General features: G+C 37.9%; 1 pseudogene; it reads right to left on the reverse strand.

Moving 5' to 3' along the window:
• Positions 1-4,069: 4,069 nt before the first annotated feature.
• On the reverse strand, positions 4,070-4,988 carry LOC100720220 (olfactory receptor 1165-like; annotated as a pseudogene).
• Between the last annotated feature and the right edge of the window lie 9,391 nt (positions 4,989-14,379).

Genomic DNA, 14,379 nt, shown 5'->3' on the forward strand with positions numbered 1-14,379 from the left:
TGATGGTAACCCTGTTGTATTCATCTGTTTAACCTCTTCCTGTCCCAGCTCCCGCCCTTAGCCTATAAAAGGTGTGATTATTTTCTGAATAAACCGGAGGCTTGATTGGGTTACATCAACTTGCCTTCGTCTCTTTTTGTCTCCCCCATGTCTTTTGTTTAATCCCCGTTTCTCCTCCAGGAGTTCTGAACTTGTTGATCTGCAGGCCGGATCAAGTGGCGCCCAACGTGGGGGCTCCTGGCATGGAGAAGTTAACGAGGGAGCCGTTCGAGAGACAGCCGGCTTAAACTGAAAGTGAAAGCAAATTGAATCAGAGACCTCGGCCGAGGAATGAGTAAACTGAATCAAGAATTAAAGCTTAAAGCAACAGGACATTAAATCAAGTGCCGAGACCTGCGCAGACGACTACCTGACGTCCTGCCCGAGTCACGGTGAGTGAACGGCAACCCCATTTCCCTTCCCCGACATGGGTCAAGTATTGAGCGAACACGAAGTGTTCGTCGGAGGCCTTATAAAGGCATGAAAGACAAGAGAGATAAGGGTTGGAACAAAAATTATTGCAGTATTTTCAATTTATTCATAAGGTTTGCCCTTGGTTCCCCCTAGAGGGTTCTATAGATACCAAGAGGTGGAATAGAGTAAGAGATGCTTTAAAAGATTATTATAGAGTTTTCGGTCCAAAAAAGGTTCCTGTGACCACCTTTACATATTGAAATTTAATCTCTGAGCTGCTTGCCCAGAGGCATGCAGACCCTCAGGTTGAGGAGACAGTTGCACTGGGTGAGGCTGCCTTGCGCGACTCTGTTAAATCTACCTCAAAACCATCCTCAGAAAAATCTGAAGCCTCTGATTTCTCAGATGCAGAGAATGATGGCCTGTTAGAGGTCCTCATACATGGTGATCTGCCACCACTTCCACCTTTTGACATGATCAGCAGGTCCCAGGATGGCAGCCCGCCACTCCCTGTGCCTCCATGGCAAATTGGGGATTCATATAAGCCTTTAGAAACAACCTTAACTCTGAAAAGCTTGCAGCCACACAGCAGCTGGTGCAGAACCAGTTAGATGCAGGCCACATTGTTCCTAGTAATTCCCCTTGGAACACACCTATCTTTGTTATCCGGAAAAGGTCAGGGAAGTGGAGGCTGCTACAAGACCTTAGGGCGATAAATAAGACAATGGTCTTAATGGGGCCCCTACAGCCTGACCTCCCCTCACCCAGTGCCATTCCTTTGGGATTTTTTAAAAATTGTCATAGATCTTAAAGATTGCTTTTTCTCTATTCCTTTACACTTCATGACTTCCAAAAACTATTGGGAGACATTAATTGGCTCATACCATTTTTAAAACTAACTAAACATGATTTACAGCCCCTTTATGCGCTGCTTCGGGGAGACATAGATCCAACTTCCCCCCGAGAGCTTACACCTGATGCCAGGAGAGCGCTCAGTAAAGCAGAAGAGGCTATTGCTCAACAAACCGTTTCCTTTATGGACTACAATGAGCCTTTACAGTTTCTCATTTTTAATACAAAGCTTTGCCCTACAGCAGTGTTCTGGCAACAAGCTCCCCTCATGTGGGTCCATTTACCAGTCTCTCTCCAAAAAGAACACTTTTGCCTTATTTCCAAGCTGTCTCAGACCTAATAATCCAGGGTAGAAAGCAGGGAAAATGTTACTTTGGCAAAGAACCAGACATTATCATTCAACCTTTTACAAAAGACCAAATAGATTGGCTACTTCAGAGTACGGAAGTATGGCCTATTGCCTTAGCTTCCTATTCAGGGACTATTGACAATCATTACCCTCCAAATAAGCTAGTTGACTTTGCTAATCGTCACTCATTTATATTCCCTAAAGTCACAGCTTCACAACCCCTTCCGGGTGCCCTGGTTTTATTCACTGATGGCTCATCCTCTGGAAGGGCTGCTTATGTATCTCAAGACAATGTTTCTACCCTCCAGGCAGATACTTCCTCTGCACAATTATCAGAGTTAGAAGCTATTCTTGCAGCTTTTGCTGCTTACTCTGACCAACCATTTAATTTGTATACTGACAGTGCTTATCTTGCCCAGTCTGTTCCATTATTAGAGACTGTTGCTACTATATGTCATGCTTCCCCAGCTGCAAATCTGTTCAAACAATTACAATGCTTCATATGGCTTCGGCGTCATAAGTTCTTTATCGGTCATCTGCGAGCTCATTCCAACCTCCCAGGGCCTCTTGCCCAAGGAAATCATTTGGCTGATGTTGCTGTACGAGCACAGGTTTTTATGGCTCAGGACTCCAAGGTGTCTGAGGCCCAACAAGCCCATCAGCTACACCACCTCAATGCTCACACCCTCCGCCTTCTTTACAAAATTACCCGTGAGCAAGCCAGACAAATTGTAAAAAATTGCCCATCTTGTGCTATCCACTTACCTGTTCAACACCTAGGAGTCAACCCTAGAGGTTTAATTCCTAATGCCTTATGGCAAATGGATGTTACCCATTTCAATGAGTTTGGCAATCTAAAGTATGTACATGTCATTATTGACACTTATGGTGGCTTCATTTTTGCCACTCTCCAGACTGGAGAAGCTGCTAGACACATTATAGCCCATATGCTGTCAGCCTTCTCAGTTCTGGGATGTCCTCAACAGCTCAAGACCGATAATGGCCCTGGCTATACCAGTACCTCCTTTGCTCAATTTTGCAAGAGCCTTAATATCCTCCACACTACAGGTATACCTTATAATCCTCAGGGACAAGGCATTGTTAAACGTGCACATCGTTCTCTTAAATTCACCATAGATAAAATAAAAAGGGAGACATGGTACCCCACCTAGGGGTCCCCTAGAAATGTCCTTTCACATGCTCTTTTTATTTTAAATTTTCTGACCCTGGATGCTTCAGGCTGCTCCGCAGCATCTCGGTTTTGGCATACTCAGACTCAAACACGGTTTGCATCTGTTTTATGGAGAGACCCACTAACCAATGTGTGGAATGGCCCTGATCCAGTCCTTATCTGGGGACGAGGTTCAGTGTGTGTTTACTCTCAACAAGATAGAGAAGCTAGATGGCTACCTGAACGCCTCATAAAGCAAGTAGACAGTTCTTCAAAAGACCCCATGTAACGCCCAGGAATAATGTTATTTCCTGAGGCACAATCCCCTGTGTTCTCTTACAGGTGACACATCTCCCTGGAGGCTTATGCTGCCTAGTCAGCCTTCTTGAGCCACACCACACCCATGGTGAATTTCGACCCCTGCCAAACAGACTACAATTACTGACAGCCATGCACAGAACCCCATGACTGCGGAAGAGGCTCTTCTCGGTCTGGAGGAACATACACCAGCCAAATAGACTGCATCCAGTGTTATACAAGGCATGCTCCAAGACACAGGAGAATGACTCCATACAGAGACACCAACAAATGGCTGTCAACCCCTTCTCCTTGATTTGGGGGGGGGGAGTTTTTCCCTTACCTAGTCCCCCTTTTGGGTCCCCTAGCTGACCTATTGTTTCTCATTTCTGTGAGTCTTGTATTTTTCAGAGGATTATGATGTTCATTAATAACCAGATAGATGCATTTATGGCAAAGCCCATTCAGGTACACTATCATCAGCTGGAGATGGCAGATCAACAAACCTACAGGGAAGGAATTCCCACGAGTGGCCCATATGATGATGTGGCCTGACTGCCCTGGGGCAATGGACAGGCAGTCAGAGACGGGCAACTAGGACATGCATGTTAATTCCAACGGCCACCTAAGACAGGCACAGGACCAACTGCTGTTCTGCAAGCCCATGACTGGTAAGGCCTGGTTGGGTTCATGCAATGAGGTCCTTGACCTAAGACAGACGCTGTCCTCACAGGACCTGCCAAAACTCAGATGAAATCGATAAAAGAGTAATACATTTGTATCAAATCATAGCAAGTAATAAGTAATTTTAAACATTAAAATCTTGGCATTTTCAAAATCTCAGTTACCATACAATAATAAATTAATATAAAGCTAAAGTATCAACAAAAATATATATGAAAACATAAGATGTAATTAAGACACAAGTAAACATGCATTTATTTGAACTATGTGGATTTAGAATGCAGTATGGTTCTGATCAGCCCACGGACTGTGTTTTTCACATCCTTGTTCCTGAGGCTGTAGATGAGGGGATTCAGCATGGGGACCAGGACTGTGTAAAGCACAGTTGCCACTTTGATCAGCAGCTGGGATCTCTTGGAGCTGGGCACACAGTAGAGAAGGAGAATGGTGCCATGGAAGATGCTGATGGCAGTCAGGTGGGAGGTGCAAGTAGACAAAGCCTTTTGGAGTCCACCCTTGGAAGGCATCCTGGTGATGGACACAACTATGAAGACATAGGAGGCCAGAGTGCTCAGGAGGCTGCCAGCTTCACTGACTATAGAAATTATTAAGCATATCATCTGGCTGAAGGAAGGGTCTGAACAGAACACAGAGAGGATGGCAGAGCATTCACAGCCAGAGTGATTTATGAAGATATGTGATTGCTAAGGAACACAATCCACTCCACATGTACGTCCCTGCTACTAGGAGTGCACAGAGCTTAGGTGGCATAGCGACTGTGTAGAGGAGGGGGTTACAGACGGCCATGAACCGGTCATAGGCCATCACTGCCAGCATAAACATCTCTGTAAACACACATGCACAGCCAAAGAAAAACTGTGTCATGCATCCTCTGAAGGAGATGGTTCTGTCTTCCACAACCAAGATTTCTAACAGTTTGGATGTAAACACACTGGAGTAACAAATATCCAAAAAGGAAAGATGGCTGAGGAAGAAGTACATGGGTGTATGAAGTTTGGAATTGATCTTTCTGACCACAATTATGCCCAAATTTCCCACCATAGTGACCACATAGATGGTCAGGAACACCAGGAAGAGGGGTAGCTGGAGATGTGGATATTCTGAGAACCCCACCAGGACAAATGCAGTCACAGAGCTCTGATTTCCCATATTAAGCGTCATGGCATTTAATCAGGAAAAGGAGATGAAGTGGAAGAAAACTGAACAATGAAACTTGAGAAAATGAGTCATCAGAAGCTGAGAGGAGGGTGCGTGTAAGCCAATGAAGAGTGTGGTCCATTGGCCTCCAAGAAAGCTCTGCTTCTCCTTGGAGCATCACTGGCTTACTTTTGCACTTGTTGCACTGGGCAATTATCTGTACCCTTGAACAATTCAGTGATCTTATCTATAAAATTGTATTATAAGCATTACTGTTGTATACCAATCAATAATAAATGTTAGTACTACTGAGAATAATCAGAGTAAAGCCTGTTTTGAAGAAATCAAAGGAGAAAGAGAAAAGTGAAAAACATATTATGAATAGTAGCCATATGATTATGGATGTGGAGTCACTAGAAAGATCAAATATTTTAACATAAAAATATGGCAAGTAATTTTGAGGGAGGAAAAATACATCTTGTCAGATATACCCAGATATATGGTGATATACTGAATTATCACTCTTTCCTGGCATATATTATTATAAGTAAGTTATATCTACTTAAGAGGGACTTTAGATGGTTTGGTCAGTATTTCTAATACTATTATTTCAAATTTATATCTACTGTATAGTTACTGATAGGCTTTAAATGATAAAACATAATGATTTGACAAAGTATTCTGGAGATATCTTTAGAAGTTTAATATTGGTCACCTTCTGTTGGCCATACAATTGGTTTTCTGTGCATATCACACTAAACAGAAATAAGTAATTTTTAAAAATTATAAACTATTTAAGCAGAATGGTATAATAAGTAAAATTTCTTCCAAAAAACCACAAACCTTTTCCTGTTACTAGCTTAAATATGGAGAAAGATGAAAGAGTATAAAATACTGAAATGTATGAACATTCTGCTTTTGTTTACCAGCAAGTCTCTGATTATTAGATGTTTCTTATGATGAATTCTGAATGCACCACTGATTCTGCAAGTGGTTGTAAAGCACCAATAAATATGTTGTGTGCATCTTAAGCACATCTGAGAACTGGCCCAACCTGAAGCTTTGTAGCAACTCAGTCTCCTGTGAATGAAATCTAAAGCTACCATTCCCAGGTACACAGCACCAGTGCCCCCATCACACCTTCCATGACACAGAGGATTGCGTGGACCTTTGTGAATGTTCTTCTGTTTCCCACCTGTGTTGATAAAAGAAGTTTTGGCTTTGTATTCAGGGTCTTAGATTGCTTTTATTGGGTATCTTGCTTACTTTTCTCTCTTTTCTGGGACAAAATACCTGACATCCAAAATTAATAAAGGAAAGGTTTATTTAGCTCATGGTTTCTGGAGGGTTCAGTCTGTAATCAGCTGGTTCCAAGGCAGAGTGACACATAGCTCTGGGGCCACAATTCATGGCGGCAGAAGAAAGCAAACGCAACAGGAGCTAAAAGGGAAGGACAGCAAGCCTCTCTTCTTCCCTCTTATATATAAGCATGCTACCACCCCTTTGGGGAATGTGGCACTCACACCATCCTGTGACCTCTTGCACAGGCTCCGGATGTTCACAAAGTGAGGGCCTGACCCCTGCTGACTCGCTTGGTTAAACTTCTCAAATTGTCCCAATATATTAACCATAACATCAGGTTACAGACACATGGGTTGAGAATTTTGAAGAAAACCTGTGTCTACTATAAGGAAGCCTGATGAAACCAAGGTGTCAATAAGGCTCTGCTATTTGGCATGGAGACAGAATTCCTGAACAGTTAGATCATACACTGTCTAATAGTAACTAAATAACTATCTAAGCATCTCTAAAACAAGGTTAAAAGAAGCACTGATACAATTTGAAAACAAAAATTTTCTCAATATTTTTACAGGTTTCCACAATACAGAATATCAAACTTTTCAGACACTTGCCTTAGCCTTCTGTTTTTTCTGGGTAAAATATTGGCTGGGTTTTTTTTTTGTTCTGTCATTTGCTTCTTGTGTGTTTAAAAGTTAGCCTGGAGAGTATTCTTATGACAACATTCTTCATACAGTAATCATTCTGAGCTGCTATTGTACCAGGAACAGTACTTTAGCAATTTAGTAAGTACAGGGTTCAGTATTCCAAGAACATCTTCCAAGTCCAGACAGAATGAATTCAATTAACTTTTATTACTGGCTTTATTTCTGACTTACAACCTGAAGTTAGCTTTATGAATTTAGCTCAGTTCACTACCATGCCAAATTTTTTTCCTTGATTGTGCTTATTCCATACACTGTATGCTTACAGGATTACAATTTTTGCACAAAATTAAAGATTATGAATTTGTTATTTTTGTTATACCATGCCTGATCCTCTCATTTCCATGGCTGACTGTGCGCCCTGTCATCCTAAGAAGGTGGACCATATTTCTTGCCTTCTACAGGGCTCTCTTCCTAGAACCCTTACTGTAATTTCAATTGCCCTTAACATTACTGTGAATTATTGATGATTCCACTTTTCCATATCCCATTATGAACTGGGAATTTTGTTGATCTTATTAATTTTCTTTCAGCTCCTCTCTGCAAGAGTATTTAGTGTGCTTCACATATGATTTTAATATTGTAAGTACAGTCATCACAATGTGGAAGAGTTCAAAGACTTTAAAAAGGATTCTCTTTCTGCATCTCTCAACTTAGAGAGCAAGGACTTCACTGCCTATTTAACAGTTTACAAACAGAATAGGTACTTACAAACAAAACAGAGCATAATAAGTGCTGTTGATGTCATGGTGATCATTTTGTAAAACAGTCATGGGTAATTTAGAGCTATTTAATCAGTGTACCGTGGAGGATACTGGGTTTGAAATAGATCAACTACTTTTGTTTATGGGACTAGAAAGAGAAGCCATCCTGCATTTACATTTTGTAGTGCTTTTTGTTTTATGTGAATCAAATTTCATTTTATATTTTAGAATTGCACTGTTTCCCAAATAGTGATATATTATCTTAATTTTCCCATTGATAAAACATTTTCATATTGTTCTCAGTGTTTATTATTTTATAATCTCAATTTACAGCTATTATAAAGTTAGGAAAAATGAAAAACAGGTAGAAATAAAAATGTTTCTTTACTTCCCACTGCCACCAGCCATCATTTAGATACAGGAGCTCTTCATAGCCCATGATGCACCAATCCTAATCTTTAACCTTGAATACAATAATGCAAGTGTTTGTGGGTGCCCTTTAATCGGAAATGCTGGCAATTAAAAAGTACTTCACATGGGTTTCTATAATGTCACTCAGAAATTTTATAAAATATTTTGTTTAAAATAATGCCTACTTGATACCATTATTTTAATATTTTATTGTATAAAATATTTTTCCAATCCACTAAGATTGTCCTATTTCTCTGATAGTACTTTTTATTATATTCTGTTTGAACAGTGAGTTTTTAAAAACTAGCTCTTCCAAAAAGATTTTGTGGATGTTCCAAGTATCACTATATTTTTGCCTGGGCTATTTTTCTTGCACCTATATTATCATCATCTTTACAAACATTTCCACATTATTTATTTCACTTGTTTTTTATATCTGTATCTTTACCCTGTTTTCCATGAATTGATTAAATTTCAAAAGACAAAACTTACACTGAATATTTATTTAAAACATCCACATACATGTATTTAAGATAGCATTTAAATATATAACTTCAAATTCAGTAAGATGATGTTAAAAGTAGGATTTGTCACATTTAACAAATACCATTGTGCTAAATTAAGTTTATATTACTCTCCTTAAACTCACTATAACTATCCTTTCCAAATGGTTTGTCAGATACCAATATTCATCAACTGAGAATGAAATATGCCCAATGTTACAGGTACTCACTCAAAGAATTACTTGTACATTTTAAATCAATTACTTCTTTACAATTATTGATATACTACATGCACCATCTCCCTCAAAATTAAAATTTTATTTAAAAATTTACCCCTCCTTCAAAGACAGTGGATGATTCTTACCAATCAGAATTTAAGAAAAAAGGCAGCTAAAATTTTTGAAATGATCAAAAATTTTGGATGGAGTTTGAGATGGCCTTATGGATGGTTCAGACACTGAAACTATATTTATGACCCTGTTGTTTGTCTCAGATATAAGTGGTTGACTTTGGGGAACTGGACCCTACAGAACTGACATTTGTTGTCATAAGCTATGAACCAAAAGATTTGAGGAAATGTTTATTCTGTTACTTGAGATGGATTTTTTTTTAAAGCCAGGAGTGTGCCAATATTTGTGGCTTAAGGAAACGTTAAAAAAGACAACTTCCCTGTCTTCTCTTTAAAGCTACACACTGAAATGAAAAATTCTTATTGTGCCCTTCTTGAAAAACTATTTTAATGCATTTACAAATTTATATTTTGTTTCTAAAATTTAAAAGATCAATATGTCCCTAAAATAGGGACTACAAGATCTCAACAGACATATTAATTGTTGAAGAGGATTATGCTCTGTGAAGATCCAACTAATTTTTTTTAAAATTTTATTTAAGAGGAAAAAGAGAAAAACACAAAACAAAACAAAGCAGTGTAAGGGTACACATAATACAGAACTACAAAAACAAAAACCATAACAGTAAGAAATCACCTGTTAATAGATTACATATTATCATCTTGGAAATAGATGCTCAAATCACAGTATCAAAGAATACAAAGTGGACATTCAAACAGAGAGACTGCAAACAGCTGTGTTCAATGATCCAAAAACATTAATATAGTCAGCTATTTAACACCCCTAAACACACTTGCTGTTATATCCGTTAGAGCTCTTTTTTTCCCCTCTCTTTTTTACAACAAAATTTACACATTTTGGATTTTATTACTCCTTAGTTCTTATTACTTTTTTTTGGGGGGGAGAATAAAGTCAAATATGGCAAAACAAAGCTGTCAGTCAAAACCAAGGATAGACATAGCACACGATGTAGAACAGAGTACAAGGTTATCAACAACGGTTATCAACGGTGTCTCTTGTTTCCTTAAAGAGAATTGTCTATCTCATTAGATATTATAAAGTTGGACAAAACAGTAGAGAACAAGACCAATAAAACTTAGGCATAGTAAACATTACAGGACTTCCAAAGGAGACAATAGTCAAACCAGAATGGGCATCTTAGTGAATCTTATTGCCTTCAAAGTAGTTGCCTATACCCTCAAACTTGATACTATCATACAGAATGGAACAGAGTCTAATCAGTCAAAACAAGATCGTGGGAGTATTACAGGACTTCAAAACAAGTTAATAGGAAATCAAAAAGAGTTACTATTATATATCCTAATTTTAAAAATTTTTCCCCTTAATTAAAACAAACATAAGAAATAACTAAATAATTTTTTTAAAGAATAAGGGAGAGATTGAGTTAAAACAGGACATAACAATATAACAATAGAGGTCAAAGCATGACTGTTTCAGCAACCTCGTGCTTCACCACCAAATAACCCGATTTAATAGTAGTTACCATGTCTGTCTTTTTCCTTGAAATATTTGGATAAAACTTCATATACTATAGCTTCAAATATTTTCATATCAAGAAGCCCAGAATAAAGTCTTTCTAATTAATGAGTGAAAATTTTATAAGGCTTCAAGGCCACATAATGGGGAATCATGATTACCACATATTTTTATATATTTGAATCATTACTTACATTAGGGAAACTATTCAGTATTCACACATGCGAGATTGATTTATTTCACTTATGAGTATGGTCTCAAGCTGCGCCCATTTATTGATAAATATCTCAATGTGATCCTTCTTTATAGCTGAATAATACTCCATTGTATAGAAATACCACAACTTTTTAATCCATTCCTCAGTTGATGGACACTTGGGTTGTTTCCAAGATCTGGCAATTACAAATTGTGCTGCTATAAACATAGGTGCACATATATCACTATGGTATGATGCTTTCTGTTCTTCTGGGAATACGCCTAGAAGTGGAATAGCTGGAATAAATGGTATTTCCAATCCCAACTTTTTGAGAAATCTCCAGACAGACCTCCACAAAGGCTGTACCAGTCTACACTCCCACCAACAGTGCAGGAGAGTTCCTTTTTCCCCACAGCCTCTCCAGCATTTGTTGTTGGTTTTCTTGATCCTGGCCATTCTTTCAGGAGTGAGATGGTATCTCAGTGTGGTTTTAATTTGCATTTCTCTAATGACCAATGATGATGAGCATTTTTTCATGTATTTATTTGCCATTTGCATTTCTTCATCTGAGAATTGTGTATTCATCTCAGATGCCCATTTTTGGATTGGATCTTTGAATTTTGGAGGTCTGAGTTTCTTTAATTCTTTATATGTTTTAGACAAGAGTCCCTTGTCTGAGAGAGAGTTCACTAAAATCTTTTCCCAGTTTGTGGGTTTCCTTTTCACTATGCTGGAGATTTCTTTTGACATGCAGAAACTTTTTAATAAGAAGTGGTCCCAGTTATTGATTCTGGGAAGTATTTCCTGTGCGGTTTGAGTCCAGTTCATGAATTCTCTACCTACTCCTATGTCTCCAAGGTTTCTACCCAATTTGTCTTCGAATAGATTTAGTGTTTCTGTTTTAATATTCAGATCTTTGACCCATTTAGATTTTAATTTAGTACATGGTGATAGACATGGGTCTAGCTTTAGTTTTCAGCAAATGGAGAGCCAGTTTTTCCAACACCATTTATTAAAGAGACTGTCGTTCTTCCAGTAAAACTGCTTGGCTCCTTTATCAAAGATAAGGTGGTTGAGTGTGTTTATAGTTGTGGTTCTATCTTCTAATCTATTCCATTGATCTTCAGTTCTGTTTTGATTCCAATACCATGTTGATTTTACTACTGTTGCTTTGTAGTATAACTTCAAGTCAGGGATTGTGATGCCTCCTGCTTTGTCTTTGCTGCTTAGAATTGCATTTGCAATTCTAGGTCTCTTCTGGTTCCAGATGAAATTTAGGAGTGATTTCTCTAGATCTATAAGGTATGTTGATGGTATTTCTATTGGGATTGCATTGAATCTGTATAACAGTTTTGGGAGAATGGCCATCTTCACAAAGTTTGTTCTTCCTATCCATGAGCAAGGGATGTCTTTCCATTTTCTGAGATCATCTTCAATTTCCTTTTTCAGTGTATTATAATTTTCAATGTATAAGTCTTTCACTTCTTTCGTAAGAGTAATTCCTAAATATTTCATTTTTTTGCTTGCTAATGTGAATAGTCCAGTTTCTCTTATTTCCCTCTCTGTGATTTTGTTGTTTGTGTATAGGAATGGTATTGATTTCTGAGTACTGATTTTGTATCCAGCCACATTACTGAATTTATTTGTTGTATCTAAGAGTCTTTCAATGGAGTTTAGGGGGTCTTCAATGTAGAGTATCATGTCATCTGCAAACAATGATAATTTAACTTCTTCTTTTCCTATCTTTACCCCTTTAATTTCTCTTTCTTGCCTAATTGCTCTGGCTAGTACTTCCAGTACGATATTAAATAGGAGTGGTGATAAAGGACATCCTTATCTTGTGCCTGATTTTAAAGTAAAGGCTTTCAATTTTTGGCCATTTAATATGATGCTGGCTGTTGGTTTGTCATAAATGGCCTTTATTATATTGAGGTAAAGACTATATATTCCAATTTTCTGTAAAGTTCTTATCATGAATAAATGTTGGACCTTATCGAAGGCTTTTTCTGCATCTATAGAAATGATCATGTGATTCTTATTTTTGGCTTTATTGATATGGTGGATTACATTAATTGATTTGCGTATGTTGAACCATCCTTGCATTCCTGGGATGAATCCCACTTGGTCATGGTGTATAATCTTCTTGATGATTTGCTGGATCCTATTTGCCAATATTTTATTGAGGATTTTTGCATCTGTGTTCATTAGGGAGATCGGTCTATAGTTCTCTTTTTTAGTTGGGTCTTTCTCAGGTTTTGGTACTAGAGTAATATTTGCTTCCAGGAATGACTTAGGAAGGATTGCTTCCCTTTCAATTTCATTGAATAGTTTGAGGAGTGTTGGCATTAGGTCTTCTTTGTATTTCTTGTAGAATTCTGCAGTGAATCCATCTGGGCCTGGGCTCTTCTTGGTGGGTAAGGACTTAATTACATTTTCAATTTCATTAACAGAGATTGGGTTATTCAACAGTTTTACATCCTCTAGATCTAGCTTTGGCACTTCATATGCTTCTAAGAATCTGTCTATTTCTTCTGTGTTATCAAACTTTTGAGAGTAGAGGTTTTCGAAATAGGTGTTGATGATCTTCTGTATTTCTATTGGGTCTGTAGTGACTTCTCCTTTTTCATTTCTTATTGCATGAATTTGAGCTTTTTCTTCCCTTTTTAAAATAAGGTTGGCTAGGGGCTTATCGATTTTATTTATTCTTTCAAAGAACCAACTCTTTGATTCGTTGATTCTTTGGATTGTTTTCTTAGTCTCTATTGCATTGATTTCTGCTCTGATTTTTATAATGTCCTCTCTTCTTTTGGCTTTGGGCTTGACTTGCTCTTCTTTTTCTAGCTGTTTGAGGTGTAGCATCAAGTTATTTATTTGTATTCGTTCTGTTTTCCTGATGTGGGAACTCAGTGCAATAAATTTTCCTCTCAGGATAGCTTTCATTGCATCCCACAAATTCCGGTAAGTTGTATCTGCATTTTCATTTTCTTTTAGGTATTGTTTGATTTCTTCTTTAATTTCTTCTGTGACCCACTGATTACTCAAGAGTGTGTTATTCAGTTTCCATGTGTTTGTGGGATTTTTGCAGTATCTTTTATCATTAATTTCTAATTTCAGAGTGCTATGATCCGATAACATGCAAGGGATGATTTCAGCTCTTTTGCACTTGTTTAAGTATGTTCTGTGAGCTAATATATGGTCTATTTTAGAAAATGATCCATGTACTGCTGAGAAGAATGTGTATTCTGATGTTGTTGGGTGGAACATTCTGTATATGTCTATCAAACCCATTTGTTCACAGGTATGATTTTGTTCTGTTATTTCTTTGCTCATTTTCTGTCTGCTTGATCTGTCCCTTGGTGTCAATGGCGTTTTAAGGTCTCCTGTTACAATTGTGTTACTGATAATTTGAGTTTTCATTTCTGTTAATAATTGTTTTATATAACTGGGTGCTCTGGAGTTTGGTGCGTATATATTTAAGATAGTTATCTCTTCCTCTTGGAGTTTTCCCCTTACGAGTATGTAGTGACCTTCTTTGTCCTTTATGGTCATTTTTGGTTTAAAGTTTACGTTGTCTGCAAACAGAATGGCTACTCCTGCCTTTTTTTGGATTCCTGCTGCATGAAGAATTGTTTTCCATCCTTTGACTTTCAGTCTGTGAGTATCCTTCTGGGTTAGATGGGTTTCCTGTAAACAGCATATGGTTGGATTTTGTTTCTTGATCCATTCTGCTAGTCTGTTTCTTTTGATTGGT

The sequence above is a fragment of the Cavia porcellus genome, unplaced genomic scaffold (assembly GCF_034190915.1).
Source record: "Cavia porcellus strain 051 isolate PalLab524CR breed Dunkin Hartley unplaced genomic scaffold, mCavPor4.1 scaffold_32, whole genome shotgun sequence".
Taxonomy (NCBI): domain Eukaryota; kingdom Metazoa; phylum Chordata; class Mammalia; order Rodentia; family Caviidae; genus Cavia; species Cavia porcellus.